The following is a 22,964-nucleotide window of genomic DNA, read 5'->3' on the forward strand; positions in this document are numbered from 1 at the left end:
GCCAGTCCCCTATGGGCTGAGGGAGGCAACCCATCTTCTGTTTGGTTGTTTTGGATGTTAGGGACCCTGGCTCTTTATATATATAGATAATCAACTCACAAAAAGAGAAACTAAAAAACAATCCCAATTACTATTACAACAAAAAAATTAAGATACCTAGGAAAAAACTTAACTAAAGAGGTAAAAGACCTGTACTTGAAAAACTACAGGACATTGAAAAAAGAGATAGAGGAAGACATAAACAAATGAAAGAACATACCATGTTCATGGATTGGTAGAATCAACATCATTAAAATGTCCATACTACCCAAAGCAAATTATAGATGCATGCAATCCCCATTAAGATACCAATGGCATATTTCACAGACCGAGAATAAACTCTCCAAAAATTCATCTGGAGTAGAAAAAGACCCCAAATAGCCACAGAAATTCTGGGAAAGAAGAACAAAGTTGGAGGAAGCTCAATACCAGATATCAAGCTATATTACCAAGCCACAGTTCTCAAAACTGCCTGGTACTGGCACAAGAACAGACATATAGACCAATGAAACAGAACAGAGAACCCAGAAATAAACACAAGCCATTATGCTCAATTAATATTTGACAAAGGAGGCAAGAGCATACAATGGAGTCAAGACAGACTCTTCAATAAATGGTGTTGGGAAAATTGGAGAGATACATGCAAAAAAAAAAAAATGAAACTAGACCACCAACTTACACCATACACAAAAATAAACTCAAAATGGTTAAAGGACTTAAAAGCAATATGGGAAACGATAAAAATCTTACAAGACTCCATATGCAGCAAAATATCAAACAAAATATCTTTACCAATGCAGCTCCTAGGGCAATGGAAACTAAGGAGAAAATAAACAAATGGGACTACATCAAAATAAAAAGCTTCTGCACAGCAAAAGAAACCATCAACAAAACAACAAGAAAGCCCAGAGCATGGGAGAACTTATTTGCCAATGGTATCTCAGATAAGGGTTTAATCTCCAAAATCTATAGGGAACTCATACAGTTTAACAAAAGGAAGATAAAAAATCCAATCAAAAAATGGGCAAAGGGCTTAAATAGACACATTTCGACAGAGGATATACAGAAGGCCGAGAGACATATGAAAATATGCTCACAGTCACTAATCATCTGAAAGATGCAAATCAAAACAATAGTAAGGTACCATCTCATACCTGTCAGAATGGCTATCATCAACAAATCAACACACAAGTACTGGAGAGGATGTGGAGAAAAAGGAACCCTCGTACACTGCTGATGGGAATGTAGACTGGTGCAGCCACTGTGGAAAATAATATGGAGTTTCCTCAAAAAGTTAAAAATGGAACTCCCACTTGACCCAGTAATACCATTTCTAGGACTATATCCCAAGAAACCAGAAACACCAATCAGAAAGGATATATGCACCCCTATGTTCATAGCAGCACAATTTAAAATGGCTAAGATTTGGAAAAAACCTAAGTGCCCATCAGCAGATGAGTGGATTAAAAAACTGTGGTACATCTACACAATGGAGTACTATGCCACTATAAAAAAGAAGGAACTTTTATCATTTGCAACAGCATGGATGGAACTGGAGATCATTGTATTAAGGGAAATAAGCCAGTCAGAGAAAAATAAATATTACATGATCTCACTCATTTGTGGAATATAATGAACAACATAAACTGATGAACAAAAACAGATCCAGAGACAAATGGCAGGGGAGGTGGGGGAGGTTAGAGAGTAACCAAAGGACTTGTATGCATGCATATTAGCATAACCAATGGACACAGACACTGGGGCAGTGGGGGCTTGCCTGGGGGGGGAAGGGTTGGGGGTGCAGGTGGGGGTCAATTGGGGAAAAAGGAGATATATGTAAAACTTTAGACAATAATAAAAAACAGAACTCTCATTTGACCCAGTAGTGCCACTTATAGGAATATATTCCAAGAAACCAGAAACACCAATCAGAAAGGATATATGCACTCCTATGTTCATAGTAGCACAATTTACAATAGCTAAGATTTGGAAACAGCCTAAGTGCCCATCATCAGATGAGCAGATTAGAAAACTGTGGTACACCTACACAATGGAATACTACTCTGTTATAAAAATGAAGGAACTTAGCATTTGCAACAGCATGGATGTAACTGGAGAACATTATGCTAAGTGAAATAAGCCAGTCAGAGAAAGATAAATATCACATGATCTCACTCATATGTGGAATATAATGAATAAGATAAAGTGATGAACAAAAATAGATCGAGAGACAAGGTAACATTGAACAGACCATCCAACCTCAGAGAGAGGGCAGGGGAGGAGGGGGATTAGAGATCAACCAAAGGAATTGTATACATGTATATTGGCATAACCAATGGACACAGACACTGGGGTGGTGGTGGCTTGTCCTGGGGGGTAGGAGTGGTTGGGGGAGTCAATTTGGGAAAAAGGACACATATGTAATACTTTAAACAAACAAACAAAAATTAATAATAAATTATTTAACCCTACAACTAGAGAGTTAGAAAGAGCACAACAAGAATAGACCAGAGTAAGGAGAAGGAAATAATAAAGATTACAGCAGAAATAAATGACATATAAACTAAAAAAAGAATACAAAAATAAAATGAAACCAAGAGCTGGTTCTTTGAAAAGATTAGCCAGACTCATATAAATGCAAAGAATTGGACCCAGAGAGAAACCAAGATGGCGGCATAGGTAAACACCAGAGTTTGCTGCCTTGAACAACCACTTCAAAAATACAACTAAAAGACGGAATGGACATCATCCAGAACCACAAGAAGGCTAGCTGAGTGGAAGTTCTACAACTAGGAGGAAAGAGAAAAGCATACCAAGACTCAGAGGAGGCGCAGTGCTGAAGTAAACTACTAAGGTGCAGAGTGCATGTGGAGTGGGCTGGCGGCTGACGGCGTGGTTGTTGTTTTCAATCGGGAGGGAGTCTAAGGATCTGAGCTCCAGTTCTGGGCGAGACTCTAGGGACCCAGACTCATATGGGAGAAGCGGGACTGTCTACCATTGCTCAGAACCCTAGGGCATCTTTCTCTCTGTGGGGCTTGCACCAATTACTGGGACACTGAGAAGCAGAGCCTCTGAGCGCAAGCCATAATTGCTAAGCCCGCCCTGTTGATCCCGTGGGAGACCCGCCCCACCCAAGCCCTGGAGGGAGACTTTTGCTGGATAGCCTCAGGCAAAGGCTAGATTAGCACCTCCCTAGAGATCCAGGATCCAGGAAGCCCAGAGGTCAGAGTGGGACCATCCAGTTTGCAGCTCCGTGGAACCATAAAAGACACACTCACGGGGCAGACTCAGTGAGCACCAAAGCCCCATCGAAGCAAGTCTAACCCCAGAGGGGTGTCTCCAGCACAGAAGTTCTCCCACTGCAGACACAGCTGATTCTCACAGCCAATTGGCCTGGAGGTCAATTCCTCACAGTGATAACTACAACAATCAAGGCTTAACTACAACAAGACTGTGCACAAAGCCCACAAGGGGGTGCACCAAGAGTGTCTACCTCAGGTAATTGGCACACTTAGCACAGAAAGGCACTCTATCGACACAGCAAAGCATAAAAAATGCCGAGACGAAGAAATAGGACACAAACGACAGAATTGGAGGAAAGCAAACAGCTGGATATAGAGTTCAAAACCACACTTTTAAGGTCTTTAAAGAACTGTCTAGAAGCCACCGATAAATTTAATAAGGCTCTCAAAAAGACTGGTGAGACCGCCGATTAATGTAGTGAGATCTTCAAGAAGACTGGTGAGACCACCAATAAATGTAGTGAGATACTCAAGAAATCTAATGAGACCCTCGATGTTGTGATAAAGAACCAACTAGAAATTAAGCATACACTGACTGAAATAAAGAACCTTATACAGACTCCCAACACAGACCAGAGGGTCGCAAGAATCAAGTCAAAGATTTGAAATATGAAGAAGCAAAAAACACCCAACTGGAAAAGTAAAATGAAAAAAGAATCCGAAAATACGAAGATAGTGTAAGGAGCCTCTGGGACAGTTTCAAGCGTACCAACATCTGAATTATAGGGGTGCCAGAAGATGAGAGAGAGCAAGATATTGAAAACCTATTTGAAGAAATAATGACAAAAACTTCCCTTACCTGGTGAAAGAAATAGACTTACAAGTCCAGGAAGAACAGAGAACCCCAAATAAAAGGAATCCAAAGAGGACCACACCAAGACATATCATAACTAAAATGCCAAGAGCAAAAGGCAAAGAGAGAATCCTAAAAGCAGCAAGAGAAAGAAAATCAGTTACCTACAAGGGAGTACCCATATGACTGTCAGCTGATTTCTCAACAGAAACTTTGCAGGCCAGAACACTTCCAAGCTGTTTTTATGAGACCAGCATTATCCTAATTCCAAGAAGGGAATGGCAAGAAATATTCAAAGTGATGAATACCAAGAACCTACAACCAAGATTACTTTACCCAGCAAAGCTATCATTCAGAAGTGAAGGCCAGATAAAGAGCTTCACAGATAAGAAAAAGCTAAAGGAGTTCATCACCACCAAACCAGTATTATATGAAATGCTGAAAGGTATCCTTTAAGAAGAGGAAGAAGAAGAAAAAGGTAAAGATACAAATTATGAACAACAAATACACATCAACAAGTGAATCTAAAAATCAAGTGAATAAATAATCTGATGAACAGTATGAACTGGTGATTGTAATAGAATCAGGGACATAGAAAAGGAATGGCCTGACTATTCTTGTGGGGTGGAAAGGGGTGTGGGGTGAGGGAAGAGATTGGACAATAATCATGCACCTATGGATGAGGACAGTGGGTATGGAGTGAGGGCAGAGGGTAGGGTGGGAACTGGGTGGAGGGGAGTTATGGTGGGAAAAAAGAGTAACTAATGTAATAATCTGAACAATAAAGATTTAAATAAATAAATAAATAAATAATGCAAAAAAAAGAATTGGAGCCAAATAAATAAAATAAGAAATGAAAGTTGAGACGTAACCACTGATATCACAGAAATCATGTAAGAAAATACTATGAACAACTATATGGCAACAAGTTGGGCAATGTGGATGAAATGGACAAATTTCTAGAAACATACAGTCTCCCAAAAATGAATCAGAAAGAATCAGAAAACCTGATAGACCCATAACAACTGATAAAATAGAAGGAGTAATAAAATAACTCCTAGCAGCCCTACCTGGTTTGGCTCAGTGGATAGAGCATTGGCCTGTGGACTGAAGGGTCCCAGGTTCAATTCCAGTTAAGGACACATGCTCAGTTTTCAGGCTCGATTCCCAGTTGGGGATGTGCAGGAGGCATCTGATCAATGATTTTCTCTCATCATTGATGCTTCTATGTCTTCCTTCCTCTCAAAAATAAAATAAAATAAAATAAAATAAAATAAAATAAAATAAAATAAAATAAAATCCTATATAAGAAAAGGGTAGTATGCAAATTGACCCTAATGTCAGAACGACCAGAACAACCACTGGACCAGTCACTATTAGGTGCACTGACCACCTCTTGGTCCCTTTCCCCGGCCAGCAGACTCTGATTGCCTGATGGTGAATGGGGAGCTGAGGGTGGGTGGTGGGGGAAGCGGGTCAAGCTGGGCCAAGGCCCCCCCCTGCCAGTTGCTCCACACACAGAGGGCAACCTGTGGTGGGGACAGGGGTGGGGTTGGCAAGCGGGTGGAATGGCTGACCTCTTGGACCCTTTCCCCAGCCGTCAGGCTCCCATCGCCCAATGGTGAATGGAGAACTGGGGGTGGGTGGCAGTGGGGGGAGGCGTCGGCTGTTGGCAGTTGAGGAAGATGGCCCTGATTGCAGGCCAAGCCTAGGGACCAGAATTTTGTGCACCAGAATTTTGTGCATCAGACCTCTAATAAAATAATAAAACTCCCAGCAAAAAAAAAAGCCCTGGTCTGGATGGCTTCACAGGGGATTTTTACAAAACATTCAAAGAAGAAATAACACCTATATTTCTCAAACTATTCCAAAAAATCCAAGAGGAAGGAACACTTTCAAGCTGTTTTTATGAGACCAGCATTATCCTAATTCCAAAACCAGATAAAGACACTAAAAAATAAGAGAATTACAGGCCAATATCCTGATGACATAGATGCTAAAATTCTCAACAAAGTGTTAGCAAATCAGATCCAGCAACTATTGAAAAGATTATACACCATGACCAAGTGGGATTGATTCCAAGGATGCAAGGCTGGTACAATATTTGCTAATCAATAAACATGATATATCACATAAACAAATTGAAAGACAAGTGTCAAATGATCATATCAATAGACGCAGAAAAAGCATTTGACAAAAATCCAACACCCATTTTTGATAAAAACTCACAGCCAACTGGGAATAAAGGAAGCATATTTCAATATGATAAAGGTTATATATAACAAACCTACAGTGAACATCATACTCAATGGGCAAAATATAAAACCATTTCCCCTAAACACAGGAATAAGACAGGGATGCCTGCTTTCACCACTCTTGTTCAACATAGTACTGGAAGAAAAAAATAAAAGGCATCCAAATTGGAAAGGAGGTAGTAAAACTTTCATTATTTGCATATGACATGATATTGAACATAGAAAACCCTAAACACTCGACCAAAAACCTACTAGACTTAATAAATGAATTCAGAAATGTAGCAGGATATAAAACTAATGCCCCAAAATCCATAGCATTTTTATACACTAATAGTAAACTCTCAGAAAGAAACAAAAAAAAAATCCCATTTACCATTACAACAAAAAAATTAAGGTATATAGGAGTAAACTAAACCAAGGAGGTAAAAGATCTGTACTCTGAAAACTAGAGAACATTGAAAAAAAGAGATAGAGGAAGATATAAATAAGTGGAAGAATATACTGTGTTCATGTATTGGTAGAATCAACATCATTTAAATGTTCATATTACCCAAGGCAATCTTCAGATTCAATACCATACCTATTAAAATGCCAATGACATATTTCACAGACTTAGAACAAACACTCTAAAAATTTATATGGAACCAAATATTACCCTGAACAGCCACAGCTAAATCTTGAGAAAGAAGAACAAAGTTGGAGAAATCACAATACCAGATATCAAGTTATACTAAAAAGCCACTGTGCTCAAAACAACCTAGTACTAGCATAAGAACAGGTATATAGATCAATAGAACAGGACAGAGAACCCAGAAATAGACCCAAGCCACTGTGCTCAATTAATATTTGACAAAGGAGGCAAGAGCATACAATGAAGTCAAGTCAGACTCTTCAATAAATGGTGTTGGGAAAATTGGATAGGTACACACCAAAAAAAAAAAAAAATGAAACTGGACCATCAACTTACACCATACACAAGAATAAACTCAATGAATAAAAGATTTAAACGTAAGATGTGAAACCATAAAAGTTCTAGGAAAAAACCATAGGCACTAAAATCCCAGACTTTTCTCATAGCAATATGTTTACCGATATGGAAACTGCAGAGAAAATAAACAAATGGGACTACACCAAAATAAAAAGCTTCTGCACAGCAAAAGAAACCATCAACAAAATAACAAGGGAGCCCACTACATGGGAGAACATATTTACCAATGATACATCCAATAATGGTTTAATCTCCAATATACATAAGGAACTCATATAACTTAATAAAAGGAAGACAAATAATCCAATTTAAAAATGGGCAAAGGACCTAAGTAGACTCTTCTCTAAAGTGGACAGACAGAAATCCAGGAGATGTATGAAAAAATGCTCAAAATCACTAATAATCTGAGAGATGCAAATCAAAACGACAATGAGTTATCACCTCACACCTGTCAGAATGGCTATCATCAAATCAATAAACGACAAGTGTTGGCAAGGTTGTGGAGAAAAGGGAACCCTAGTAAATTCCTGGTGGGAATGCAGACTGGTGCAGCCACCGTGGAAAAGAGTATGGCGTTTCCTCAAAAAATTAAAAATGGAACTGCCATTTGACCCAGTGATCCCACTTCTAGGAATATATAAGAAAGCTGAAACATTCATCAGAAATAATATAGCACCCCTCTGTTCTGTTCATAGCAGCACAATTTACAATAGTTAAGATTTGGAAACAGCCTAAGTGCCCATCTGAAGTGTATAAAAAGATCATGGTACATTTACACAATAGAATACTACATGGCAATAAAAAATAAAGAACTCTTACCATTTGCAACAGCATGAATGTACCTGGAGAATATTATGCTGAGGGAAATAAGCCAGTCAGAGAAAGGTAAATGTCACATGATCTCACTTATATATGGAATCTATTGAACCAAATAAACTGATGATCAAAAATAGACCTAGAGACGTAGAAGCATGAACAGACTGTTGAACCTCAGAGGGTAGGTAGGAGAGGGTGGGTGGGAAGAGATCAACCAATTAACTTGTATGCATATATGCATAACCCATGGACACAGGCAATGGGGTGGTGAGGGCCTGGGGTTGAAGGGGGGGATAGGAGTGGGCTGGAAGAGGTTAATGGGGCAAAAAGGAGGACCTATGTAACCCTTTCAATAATAAAGATTAAAAAAACACAAAGTATAAATAAATAAATAAATAAACAGATAAATAAATAAAATAAAAAGTACAAGGAAGACAGTATTATTATTATAGCCAGGTTACGTCACAAAAAAATTGAAAACTACAGAACTTGTTTTTTGTCTTTTTTGCAACCAAGAACTTCCCAGGTGCATTAAATTAATAATGTATCTGGAACATAGTTCTCAGTGTACTGTTTTAACTCTCTATATCCACCATTTTATAAACCTTGTTTTTGTGAGAAAAACCCATTTTAAGTTAAGCACGTAGGTTAGAGACACTTCTTCACAGTGGTTATATGGACGGGGAGCAGCTAGATGTTAATTCATAGCAATTTGCTAACTCACCTTATCTACATAAATGAAAGAGTCTATCCATGTATATGATACCCAAGTATTCTGAATGAGGGAACACTGGTAGTTATACCCAAGGAAGTCAGATGCTACCAAATAAACAATATATACACAAATCATTGATGGACATACATAAAATTATATTTTCCCCTTTACAAACAAATCAAGACACTATGGTAGGAGGTATGCAAAGTGTCTTACAAATAAATATTTCATGTGAATAATTTCGCTTTTGTCTTCAAAAACCAAATGCAATTCACTCTACCAGTTGTTTGGAGAGGCAGAACTGAGATTTATGTATTATCATGTGACCAGTTCTGGATTTAATGGGGGGAAAAGTGTGGAATGGGCCAACGATCCAAACTGGTGATTTCCCTGACCTTCCTGCTCCTCTTCTCTCTCCAGCCAGCAGTGCTGCCAGTTCAGTCCCACATCCCACTAGACAGCCTCTGGCCAGGAAAGGAGGCTAGCACAGAAAATTCCTTCCCAAAACCAACACATCTGGCAGTTTGAAATATCTGCTAGGTAAGTAAGCAAGGTATTTTTCCTATTTTTGACTCTGCAACAGCCTTTTTAAACTGTTTAAATGAGAATGTCCTTGGCTCAGAGAGTACTACCCACCTGGCTTTTTACACTACTCTACTTAATCATTTTGGTGTTGAAATGGGATGAGAAGGCACCTTGGAACGGGTTCCTCATATTTATTCCAGTTTGGATATTTGATACTATTCTGCTTGTATTAATTGTGGAAATGGCTGGGCTATATAAGTCTGGTTTTGACCTCAACATATTAAAACAAACAACACCTGGTACCTCATTGCAATTTTACTTAATTTAGCTGTCTGCCTTGCACACTGTGCTAAACTGGAACAGTTTGCTTCTATAAATCTGTCCTATGTCTTTATTCCTCTGTGGACCTTACTGAGTGGGGCTTCAACAGAGCTTGGCTATAGGTTCTTTTCTGTGAGATACTGACCTCTAAGGACATCATCTTATTTTATTGCTGTTCAACAAGCTGTCATTGAAGCGCTCTGAATCTTTGCAAGCTCAAAAAAACAGAAAAACAGGGAAAAATAACAAATGCAGTTTTATACTGCTCCCATAAAATAGTCCTGGTGAGTCATGGACTCCCAGGAAATCCAAACTTAATTAGTCAATATTTGAGTTATTAATATCTTTATAATCCCTAAATAAAGTTTATTTTGGATTTTATAACCAAACAAGAACAAATGCAACTCACTGTAAATACATCCTATCTAATAATAGACAAACATGGTAATTGACCATACCTTCGCTATGCCTCCCATTGGCTAATCAGTATGATATGCAAATTAACCCAACCAAGATGGTGGCCGGCAGCCACTCAGCTGAAGCGAGCAGGAGGCTTGCTTGTTTCAGTGATGGAAGAAGCCAAGGTTCCCTGCCTGCCGCGGCCCGGCTCTGAGCTCCGAAAGCAGCAAAGTTTCAATTATAGGAGCTAAACAAACCCCAGATACCTGCTTTCAGCAGGCCGTGGCCTCAGAGCTGGAGCGAGCAGGAGCAGGCTCTCAGCTCCAGTGATGGCAACAAAGTTTCAATTATAGAAGGTAAATAAATCCCAGAATAAAAAGAAAAAAAAAAAGAAAAAAAAGGAGAGGCTGGGAGCTTCAGTCGCCGGCCAGCCTGAAAATGGCCCTCAGCCCCTCACCCAGGCTGGCCAGGCACCCAAGCAGGACCCCCACCCTGACCCTGGACACCCTTCAGGGCAAACCAGCCAGCCCCCACCCATGCACCAGGCCTCTATCCCATATAGTAAAAGGGTAATATGCAGACTGACCCTAATAGCAGAAAGACTGGGAATGACTGGTCACTATGACACACACTGACCACCAGGGGGCAGATGCTCAATGCAGGAGCTGCCCTCTGGTAGTCAGTGCGCTCCCACAGGGGGAGCTCTGCTCAGCCACAAGCCAGGCTGATGGCTGCCAGTACAGCGGTGGTGGTGGGAGCCTCTCCTGCCTCCTCAGCAGCACTAAGGATGTCTGGCTGCAGCTTAGATCTGCTCCCCGCTGGCAAGTGGACATTTCCTGAGGGCTGCCAGGCTGCCAGGGGGGTGTCTGATTGCCAGCTTAGGCCCAATCCCCCGGGGAGCAGGCCTAAGCCAGCAGGTAGTCATCCCCCGAGGGGTCCCAGGCTGCGAGAGGGCACAGGCCGGGCTGAAAGACCCCTCCCCCCCCACGAGTGCAAAAATTTTTGTGCACCGGGCCTCTAGTACATGCATATTTATACTAATAATGGAGGAATATGCAAATTGTCCAGGATTCCATCACAGTAACAGTAATGACCAAACAGCAGGCTGCGTGGGGCAACCAGGCCAGCAGGAGGGTTAGTGAGGGACAACCAAATGACTGAACAGCAGGCTGCATGGGGTAACCAGGCCGGCAGGGGAGTTAGTGAGGGATGACCAAGTGACTGAACAGCAGGCTGCGTGGGGAGACCAGACCAGCAGGGGGGGAAGTTTGGGGCGACCAGGCCAGCAGGGGGGCAGTTGGGGGCAACCAAGCCAGCAGGGGGACAGTGTGAGGCAACCAGGCCAGCAGAGGGGCAGTTGGGTATGACCAGGCCAGCACAGGGGGCAGTGCGTGGTGACCAGGCTGGCGGGGGGGGGCAGTGCGTGGTGACCAGGCCAGCAGGGGGGGCAGTGTGGGGTGACCAGGCCAGCGGGGGGAGGGGCAGTTGGGGGCAACCAGGTCAGTAGGGGGGGCAGTTAGGGGCGATCAGGCCAGCAGGCAGAGGAAGTTAGGGGTGATCCAGCTGGCAGGGAGGGCAGTTAGGGGCAATCAGGCAGGCAGGCAGGTGAGCAGTTAGGAGCCAGTGGTCCTGGATTGTGAGAGGGATGTCCAACTGCCGGTTTAGGCCTGATCCCCAGGATCGGGCCTAAACCCGCAGTTGGACATCTCCCGAGAGGTCCCGGATTGGAGAGGGTGCAGGCTGGGCAGAAGGAATGCCGCCCCCCCCCCCGCCCCCGCACAAATTTTGTGCACTGGGCCTCTAGTTAACAATAAAATAAGAAAAGTTAAAGAAAAACAGATGGAAAGGAAACAATTAATGCAAGTTTTGAACATCACTGTATTTTTTTTTCACAAGTTCTGCATTTTCATATTTTGCTATTTTGGAGTGCAGAAACTTGCCCCAACTATACCAGAATAGACCAAAAGAAGAAATAATGTTTGCTTTGTTGAACTGAATGAATTAAAGTTGGTCTGTCTCCATAAAAATCTAACCCTTATAAACTCCTCTTTTTGTAGGTCAGTCATCCTGGAGAGCTTACACTTGGAGTCTAGACACTGAATTGAAACACCTTCTTCACCAAATTCTTTACATATTATTTTTTGTATGTCTCATCTTAGAAGAGATAAACATTTTTTAGAAACATATTTTCACTTATAAACTAAGCATTTTAAAGAAGCATGTTTATACATATTTTGTGTATAAATATATTTAAAATCTAAATTCACATATTATGTGTCTTCTGGATTTTGGTGTTTATGCACTAATAGTGCCTTTCAAAAGCTAAAATATATATTATTTTAAATCAATTTTAGACCAACTAATATAGTTCAAATTTCTTCAACTTGTCTGATAGATATCTACTCAATGCTACCACAGTTAATCCAATCTCTTACCATAAAGCAACATTCCAAGGGTGACAGAAAGGATGCCCTAAGTTTAACCCAGCACTGTCTATGGGGGTTGGGGAAGTGTTGTGATAGTAGAAGGCAGGGAAACCAGAGGAGTGTTAGGGAGACTGAGCTCACTCACCCTTTGGAAGGCACAACCTGCCAGATAGCTGCTTCTCAGCCCACTTTGCAGTAGGGCCTGGACTTGGGACTAGGATGCTCCCAATAGGCCTACCCATCACCCCCAGTTAGAATTAGGAGCCAGTAAGACCAAGACACCACAGAGAGGGAACCCCAGCCTGAGGGCAGAGATGAAGCAGGGCTGGTGGCAGTGTCCCATGCCTGCTCTGCGGGCTCAGGAGTGGCTGCAGGGTGGCCTTTCCGGACAAGCTCTCAGCATGATTTAGAACTGGCTTTTCGCTGCGTAATCTCTGAGCCAGGTGCTCCAATCTTCCTTTTTGACTGTGAACTACCCAATAGCCTTTCAATATGTTTATTTTCTTCTGAAATTGTCCAGGGTTCAATTCTGCTGCTTATAGCTAAGAACCCTGAAGCAGGATAGGGAAATGGGCAAGAATACAGGAGCACCTTGCCTTGAAGGTAGAGGGAGAGGAGAGACACCAGAGGAAAGGAGGAAATCCAAACCCCAAAATGCATCTTAATACCTGCTTCTGATAACAATCCCATCCCTTCTTTTAATTCTTATACTGTGCCTCTCAAGGTCTTTATCAACTCATCCATTTAACGTATTTTTGAAGAGCTTACTGTGTGCCAGGTACTATTCCAGTTCCTGGGTGACAGCAGTGAACAAAATGAAGCAATAGTTTCCACAATAACACAGGTTAGAATGATGAAGGCAAGTGCGACAGCACGTCTGCATGCTGGACAGTGACCTGGGCCTGGCATGCCTCACACCATGGACTGCAGGAACTCAGTGGCTGCAGTAGCATCCACAGCGAGCGGCAGGACTGGCTCCTATGTTAGTAGAACTTGGAGATATTTGCCATAGGAAATAGTTCTTACGGTTTCTATACGAGTTTTTTCCAAAGAAAGAAAAAATGATGCAATATTTTTTCCCACTATTCTCATGCCACACCACCTTCATTTACTTTTTCAAATGTGTCTATGTTACCATTAAAGCAGAAGGTGTGATATGCTGGAAAATATATTGACTTTTAAAATGTATTTGGAGTACATCACCTCTTAATTTATATAATGTGTTTCCCTCTTTTCATACAAGCAAAACTTTATAATCCACACAAAAATATAAACACAATAAAAACAATTATTGTGTTATTTCATATCTACTTGCACCTTTCATATCTACTTGCACATTTTCAAAAAGAAAATTGCTTACTTGCCAAGTTTTTAAACTTTGCAAAAGTGTTTGGTTCACATCTTGATGTTTCTAAATAGTACCAAAATAAATTAAGATACTCTAGCTTTTCTAGATTCTCAGAAGGTAGAACTAATTGTATGAAGTAACATAAGAAGGGCACTACTTGCCCTGGCTGGTGTGGCTTCATTGTAGGAGCGTACATCAAAAGGTAGTGGGTTCAAGTCCTGGTCATGGCACATGCAGAAGGCAACTGATCAGTTTCTCTCTCTCTCTCTCTCTCTCTCTCTCTCTCTCTCTCTCTCTATATTTCTATATATCTATCTCTCAATTAAAAATTTTTTAAAAGAAGGATACTATTTAAGTTGTATACATCTGGGAGAAACCAAGATGGTGGCATAGGTAAACACCGGAGTTTGCTGCCTCGAACAACCACTTCAAAAATACAACTAAAAGACAGAACGGACATCATTCAGAACCACAGGAAGGCTGGCTGAATGGAAGTTCTACAACTAGGAGGGAAGAGAAAAACATACCAAGACTCAGAGGAGGTGCAGTGCTGAAGTAAAATACTAAGGTGCGGAGTGCATGCGGAGCGGGCTGGCAGATGAGGGCGCGGTTGTTGTTTTCAATCGGGAGGGAGTCTCAGGCTCTGAGCTCCAGTTCCGGGCGAGTCTCTGGGGACCCAGACTCATACGGGAGAGGCGGGACTGTCTGGCATCGCTCAGAACCCTAGGGCAGCTTTCTCTCCATGGGGCTTGCAGCAATTACTGGGACACTGAGAAGCAGAGCCTCTGAGGGCAAGACTGAGAGCAGCCATAATTGCTAACCCAGCCCTGTTGATCCTGTGGGACCTGCCCCACCCAAGCCCTGGAGGGAGACTTTTGCTGGATAGCCTCAGGCAAAGGTTAGATTAGCACCTCCCTAGAGATCCAGGATCCAGGAAGCCCAGAGGTCAGAGTGGGACCATCCAGTTTGCAGCTCCGTGGAACCATAAAAGACACACTCACGGGGCAGACTCAGTGAGCACCAAAGCCCCATCGAAGCAAGTCTAACCCCAGAGGGGTGTCTCCAGCACAGAAGTTCTCCCACTGCAGACACAGCTGATTCTCACAGCCAATTGGCCTGGAGGTCAATTCCTCACAGTGATAACTACAACAATCAAGGCTTAACTACAACAAGACTGTGCACAAAGCCCACAAGGGGGTGCACCAAGAGTGTCTACCTCAGGTAATTGGCACACTTAGCACAGAAAGGCACTCTAATGACACAGTGAAGCATAAAAAATGCCGAGACAAAGAAATAGGACACAAACAACAGAATTGGAGGAAAGCAAACTGTTGGATATAGAGTTCAAAACCACACTTTTAAGGTCTTTAAAGAACTGTCTAGAAGCCACCGATAAATTTAATAAGATCCTCGAAAAGACTGGTGAGACCACCGATAAATGTAGTGAGATCCTCAAGAAATCTAATGAGACCCTCGATGTTGTGATAAAGAACCAACTAGAAATTAAGCATACACTGACTAAAATAAAGAATATTAAACAGACTCCCAACAGCAGACCAGAGGGTCGCAAGAATCAAGTCAAAGATTTGAAATATGAAGAAGCAAAAAACACCCAACCGGAAAAGCAAAATGAAAAAAGAATCCAAAAATATGAAGATAGTGTAAGGAGCCTCTGGGACAGCTTCAAGCGTACCAACATCCGAATTATAGGAGTGCCAGAAGATGAGAGAGAGCAAGATATTGAAAACCTATTTGAAGAAATAATGACAGAAAACTTCCCCTACCTGGTGAAAGAAATAGACTTCCATGTCCAGGAAGCGCAGAGAACCCCAAACAAAAGGAATCCGAAGAGGACCACACCAAGACACATCCTAATTAAAATGCCAAGAGCAAAAGGCAAAGAGAGAATCCTAAAAGCAGCAAGAGAAAGAAAATCAGTTACCTACAAGGGAGTACCCATACGACTGTCAGCTGATTTCTCAACAGAAACTTTGCAGGCCAGAAGGGAGTGGGAAGAAATATTCAAAGTGATGAATGCCAAGAACCTACAACTAAGACTACTTTATCCAGCAAAGCTATCATTCAGAAGTGAAGGCCAGATAAAGAGCTTCACAGATAAGAAAAAGCTAAAGGAGTTCATCACCACCAAACCAGTATTATATGAAATCCTGAAAGGTATCCTTTAAGAAGAGGAAGAAGAAGAAAAAGGTAAAGATACAAATTATGAACAACAAATGCACATCTATCAACAAGTGAATCTAAAAATCAAGTGAATAAATAATCTGATGAACAGTATGAACTGGTGATTGTAATAGAATCAGGGACATAGAAAGGGAATCGACTGACTATTCTTGCGGGGTGGGGGGAAAGGGGTGTGGGGGTGAGGGAAGAGATTGGACAATAATCCTGCACCTATGGATGAGGACAGTGGGTGGGGAGTGAGGACGGAGGGGGGGGTGGGAACTGGGTGGAGGGGAGTTATGGTGGGAAAAAAGAGTAACTAATGTAATAATCTGAACAATAAAGATTTAATTGAAAAAAGAAAAAAAGAAAAAAAACTTGTATACATCTAATTATGCAATAAAGCAATAACATGATTTGAAATGCAGCCTTTGATTTCCTAAGACAGTTCAAACAGCATAGAGCTGTATGAATGCATTCTTTGAAGCATGGAATATATTCATGAAGTATTTTTGTTGTGAGCCATTCTGAATTGTTATCATACATACTCCAGAAGTAGTATGGATTTTTGAAATAGGCTTCTTTTATCATCTGATCTAAACAGGAACTAAGGTAGGATAGAAACCAATATTTATGAGTTCTGCAGGTAATTCTCTTCCTTCAGATTCAAGGTAATATTTTCTTCTTCAAACCCGATGATAAGAAATTCTATAAATGTGATTCTACTGGAGAAGGTGAAGATTAAGATCAGTAAGATTTTCATGGGATGTGAGAGTTTTTAATTAAAGCCTGTGTATTGGCCAGTACTGTGAGTTACATCCTGCCTCTCTTGAATTAACCCTTCAGCTCTGTACTCTATTTTTTCATTAGCAGCTTAAACTCCAGGGAAGGTTAGAGTTCAGCAAAAAGGCAGCTTGCATCACTGTGTTAGATAAAGCTTTTTTGGCAGAATAAAACATTTTTATAAGTAAAACTATTAAGATAGATTGCCTCTCTGGAGGGAAACTGCGGGCCAGAGGTAGAAGGTAGACTTTTTACTGTATATCCTTTTGTTGTTGTTTTTTAATTGAGCACCATGTGAATGTGCTACCTAGTCAAAAACAAATACAAATTAAAATGTTTTAAATAAGAAAAATCAAGCTATGCTTAGTTAAATAATGGTATCCTATTTATATTCTTAACACATTTTATCTAAATCTCTGAATAGCTATAGTTCAATCAAATTCATCCAGCTAGCTCAAATTTTAATAATGAACTTGTACCAGTAAAAAAATATATTTTAAAAATGAACTTATACCACTATCTCCAACTAAGCAAACAGCTAAAACATCTTGAACATCATTATTGCATTGGAAAATTCCAGGAAATTTTAGAGAGTTGTCCTACACAGTACCAAAACCACAGCATATAACTAATTTAAAGACATAAAGAAAAGGCATTTAAGAAATGATATAGGGGGAGGAGGGAGGTTCCAAGATGGTGGTAGATCTCTCCTGCACCTCCTCCCAGAACTAAACTGGAAATAAAAATAAATTGGGAAACACTTACCCTGAATTACCAACTGAAGACTAGCTAAAAAGGAGACCTTTAACAAGGAAGGGCAAGAAACTACCTTGAGACTGGTAGGAAGGGCAAGGTCGAGAGAGGGGCTGGCCCAGCTCCCACAGGTGGCAGGTGGAGGGTGAGGACAGATACCTCAGTTGCAACGGGGTTTTCCCTGAGGAGTGAGGCCCAGGACCCAGGCTAGAGATAGCCTGGAACAGCAGAGCTGGGAACAGTGGCCTACGTCACATCCAGCCATGAAAGGTCGTGGGGCTTCTATCTCCAGGGAGAGAAGAAGCCTGTCAGAGATAAAAACCTTTTTCTTTTTTTTTTTTTAATGAGCACAGGATCTTCTTTTGCGGCCACTCCAATGAGGCTTTGGTAGAGGCAGGGCAGTGCAGACCAGAGTCTTCTGAAGAGAGTCCAGGGTGGGAAGCATTGAAAGGAGGCATGAAATAACGTGGCCAGAAGACTTGGGCCTGGTTGTCCCCGCTCATACAACAGCAGCCATTTTTCCTGAGAGGCACTGGCCCCTCCCAGCAGCCACAGTGTACCACCCTTGTGGATATAGCTCACCCCACCCTCAGGAATCCCACTCACTCCTCTCAGTATCTCTGCTCCTACTGAATAGGCAGCAGCAGAGGCCAAGTACAGTATATGGGTCCGGACAGTCTCAGGGGATGTCAGTGACTGACTTTGGGGTAGGGTCATTCCCTCCACTGTCCTAGGAGCCTGACAGGTGCTTCCCCTTCCCAGGAGAGCTTGCAGAAACTCCCACCTTCCAACAGACCTCACTGGACTGCATAAGAGGGGCTCTGCCCTCCTGAAGTAAGGGAAATATTCTGGGACAGACTCAGATGTGTGGCTCTGGGACGGGGAACACACCCACTGTGGTTCCTGAAATCTGAATGGCACCTCCCCGTCATGGGAGACCCAGAGGTCTCATCCTCCAGATTCCGCTAAAAGCCCTTTCAGTGACTAAGTTTGACAGCTGGCCTGAAGTCAGGGGCAGATGGAGATGAATTCCTAGGTACCTTGGGATGTTTGCTCACCTGCCTCTTGGTACCATGCAGCTAACAAGCCAGCACTAGAATGCAGTTTGGCCTCTCCGGTATACAGCCAAGCCCTGTGGAGGCGACCACAAACTAGATCGCTTGAAGCATTGAACAGATTGCGGAGAGTCAAGCATGGACAGTGGCTAGCACCAAAGTACCTTTGAAAGGCCCAAAAGGGCATACAAAACAGTAAGCCTCAGTCAACATAAGAGCAGGATCCAAAGGGAGCTCCCAGCAGGCACTAAAGTCTACCAAGATGAACCCCACTTCTCTTTTTTTGCATTATCTTATTTGTTTTTTCCTTTTTACTGCTTTCTTATTACTTTTGTCTCTCTTTTTTTTCTCTTTCCTTTTCTTACTCAATTTTATCTCTTTTTACTTTTTCTTAATATTTTTCTTTTTAAAAATGTTTATGATCATTATATCTTCTTGGTCTATTTTTTTTTTTTTGGTATTTTTATTGATTTCAGAGATGAAGAGAGAGGAAGAGAAAGACGGAAACATCAACAAGAGAAAGAATCACTGATTGGCTGCCTCCTGCATGCCTCTCACTGGGGATCAAGCCCACAACCCAAGCATGTGCCCTGACCAGGAATTGAATCATGACCTCCTGGTTCATAGGTTGATGCTCAACAACTGAGCCACACCAGCCAGGCAATTTCTTTCTTTCTTTCTCTTCTTTTTTCCTTTTCATAATTTTTCCTTCCTCTTTTCTTTTTAAAAAATTAATCTTTATTGTTGAGATTATTACAGATGTCCCTCTTTTTTCCTCCCATAGCTTCCTTACACCTGGTTTCCACCCCACCCCAGGCTCTCGCCACCCTATTGTCTGTGTCCATAGGTAATGCATACATGCATATAAGATCTTTGTCTAGCCCTGTCTGGTTTGGCTCAGTGGATAGAGCGTTGGCCTGAGGACTCAAGGGTCCCAGGTTCGATTCCAGTCAAGGGCATGTACCTTGGTTGCGAGCACATCCCCAGTAGGGGGTGTGCAGGAGGCAGCTGATCGATGTTTAACTCTCTGTCCCTCTCCTTTCCTCTCTGTAAAAAAATGTTTCTAACTCTCTGTCCCTCTCCTTTCCTCTCTGTAAAAAATCAATAAAATATATATATATATTTTAAAAAGATCTTTGTCTAATCTCTTCTCGCACTCCCCCACACCCCTCTGAGAATCGTCAGTCTGTCCATTTCCATGCCTCTGATTCTACTCCATTCACCAGTTTATTCTGTTCATCAGATTTTTTAATCATTTGATTTTTAGATTCATTTGTTGATAGATATGTATTTGTTGTCACTTTGTTGTTCATAATTTTTTATCTTTACCTTTTTCTTCTTCGTCCTCTTCTTAAAGAATACCCTCAGCATTTCATGTAATACTGGTTTGGTGGTGATGAACTCCTTTAGCTTTTTCTTGTCTGTGAAGCTCTTTATCTGATCTTCAATTTTAAATGATAGCTTTGCTGGGTAGAGTATTCTTGGTTGTAGGTTCTTGCTATTCATCACATTGAATATTTCTTGCCACTCCCTTCTGGCCTGCATAGTTTTTGTTGAGAAATCAGCTGACAGTTGTCTGGGCACTCCCTTGTAGGTAACTAACTGTTTTTCTCTTGCTACTTTAAGATTCTCTCTTTATCTTTTGCCCTTGGCATTTTAATTATGATGTGTCTTGGTGTGGTCCTCTTTGGATTCCTCTTGTTTGGGGTTCTCTGTACTTCCTGGACTTGTATTTCTTTCACCAGGTAGGGGAAGTTTTCTGTCATTATTTCTTCAAATAGGTTTTCAGTATCTTGCTCTCTCTCTTCTTCTGGCACCCTCATAATTCGGATGTTGGTACGCTTGAAGCTGTCCCAGAGGCTCCTTATGCTATCTTCATATTTTTGGATTCTTTTTTCTTTTTGCTCTTCTGGTTGGATGTTTCTTGCTTCCTTGTATTTCAAATCATTGATTTGATTCTCGAGATCCTCTAATCTACTGTTGAATCCCTGTATATTAGTCTTTATTTTGGCTAGCACAGCCGTGGGCAAACTATGGCCCGGGGACCGGATCAGGCCCGTTTGAAATGAATGAAACTAAAAAAAAAAAGACCGTACCCTTTTATATAATGATGTTTACTTTGAATTTATATTAGTTCACACAAACACTCCATCTGAAAGGACAGAACAGGACTGATAGCTGTGTCCTTAACCCCTCTTCCAAGAAAAAGCCGCAGAATGTATCAGTTACTCAGCCTGCCCTTATCTTGACCAATGGGAAAGTGGGGGAAACTAGCCCAAGGCCAAGAGTATGCTAGCCACCCCCCTGTCTTTGTGTAACCAGACCCTAGCTGCACCCTGCCCTTGCGTCACTAGCCCCCGGCCCTTACTCAACCAACCGGAATTGGCCAAATCAGTGGTCAGAGTGTGCCCCCACCCCCCCCCAACCCCAAGCCCTATAAATTCTTTGTTCCCTTGGGACTTGGGACTCTCTCTTGCACCCAGTAATGGAGGCGGTGGGGGGGACCAAGTCCCGGGCTTGAATAAAAGACTCTATGCTTTTGCATCGGATTTGGTGCTCCCTGGTGGATCTTTGGGGAATCTTGAAATCTGGGCATAACATTTGGGGGCTCGTCCAGGATCCCCAAGACTCACAAGGGACCCCAATCCGGAGAGTCTGACTGACCGCGGTAAGTGTCTGTGTATTGTCTATTCTGTTCTGTGTGTTCCGTCCTGTGTGAGCTCACTTCTGAAATCTGTATTGCCCGTAAAGGCCTAGGTGGACGCACTGGGGGGCCATGGGCGGGAGGAGGTGGGGGACGCCCCGATCCTCCATCTGGAGGGGCACAGAAACCACTCAATCTGAGACGACTGGTGCATGGCCATCGTCTAATCTGTAGTTTTGCTTCCGTGGAGTTGGAAGGTTGTTTTGGTTTTGCTTCCATAGAGTTGGAAGACTGTATTTGTCTGGGTTTGTGTGTTTTTTTTCTGTTTTCTGTGGACTTACTGGACGGATGTTGTGGGACAGACTCAAACTACTCCTTTAAGCATTATGGTCATTTTAAAGTCAAGGGCTGGGCCAAACCTGCTTGCCAGCCTCAGGTGTGGTTTTCCAGAACCGCTGGGAACTTGGGACCTTGAAGCTTACTGAATTCAAATGATAAAAAACTTATGTCTTGCATTTTTGAAGTTTATTCTTAAAAATGTTACTGATTGAGAAATGCTGAATATTTGACTTGCCAGCTGAAAGTTTAAGATTCGGATTGAATTGGGAAAAACTGTGTGTTGTGGTAGCTAAATGCCTTTGCTGAATGAATGTCTGGTGAAAGTGTGTGACTGTGGAGGGAGGGGGCCTGCCCTCTCCTCTCCTTTGTGTGGCTCCACAACTTTGGTCAGGCGGGTATCTGAGTGAGGATCTGTGAAAACAGGTCACCCCGTCCCTTGTCTGTCTTTCGTCACCGATCATCATGAGGTCGGGACAAAGTAAACCCGCTGTTCTTAATTACATGTTAAAAAAATTTTTTTTAAAGGGTACAATAGAGATTGTAAAATTGGAATGAATGCTGAAACATTGAGGAAGCATGAGTGAACAGCTGTTTGTGTGGGACTAGCCAATTTGCTACCGAGAGGGGGGACTGGATGCAGTCTTAACTCCTCCGGTAGTTTCTCACCAAAACGTTGGTCAAGAATTCTGTTCTGGGACATGGGTGCCAGCAGTGCCCCCACACCCTTTTGGGGAGTTGGGCATTGTTTTGTTTATCTGCTCAGCTCCAGTCTGGGCTAGTCTACTGAGAGAATGTGAATACGAGTGTTTGTCTATTTTGGCTGCTTATTACTAGTCTGTGTGAAGTGAAAGTTACTTTGATTTATTTTGCATTTCTGTTAATTCATCTGGCTGTACGTTTGGACTGGACCCGCGATGGGCTGCAAGAATCTCTAGCAGTTCTCAGAGTCTTTTGCTCACTATTACAGAAGGAATCAGTCCACTTCGCTAACAAAAACTTCTGTCTATCAGTTGCTCCGACCTGGGTTGTAAATTCGCTGTATTAAATTGAAATTTTGAAGTGCTAGGGTAGATTTAAAGGCTAAAATAAAGGTTGGCTAGGTTCCAAGATTGCTTGTAAAAAGCAAGAGAGAAGTCTTTTCAAGTTAACTGTTTGCTTAGCAAATTAACAAAGGAGCAAATTTCAAAGAACTTGTTATTCATGGTTTTCTTATCTCTTTGGTGGACAGCTCCGCAGGACAGAGAAATTTACTGCTTGTGACTGTATTTTGTTTAACTTGCTG

General features: G+C 42.0%; 1 protein-coding gene, 1 long non-coding RNA gene and 1 pseudogene across 2 annotated transcripts in view; 2 read left to right on the top strand and 1 right to left on the bottom strand.

Moving 5' to 3' along the window:
* The window catches only part of LOC118677158, a 113,371-nt gene extending 98,994 nt beyond the window's left edge, over positions 1 to 14,377 (top strand). The window contains exons 2-3 of the long non-coding RNA XR_004974336.1: positions 9,329 to 9,448; positions 14,271 to 14,377. This is a non-coding gene — a long non-coding RNA (uncharacterized LOC118677158). The remainder of the gene's footprint in view (positions 1 to 9,328; positions 9,449 to 14,270) is intronic.
* Positions 1 to 22,964, bottom strand: part of ANKUB1 (ankyrin repeat and ubiquitin domain containing 1) — a 142,382-nt gene that overhangs the window by 97,656 nt on the left and 21,762 nt on the right. The window lies entirely within an intron of this gene.
* Positions 9,510 to 9,974, top strand: LOC118677157 (annotated as a pseudogene).

Source organism: Myotis myotis, unplaced genomic scaffold, assembly GCF_014108235.1.
Source record: "Myotis myotis isolate mMyoMyo1 unplaced genomic scaffold, mMyoMyo1.p scaffold_m19_p_2, whole genome shotgun sequence".
NCBI lineage: Eukaryota > Metazoa > Chordata > Mammalia > Chiroptera > Vespertilionidae > Myotis > Myotis myotis.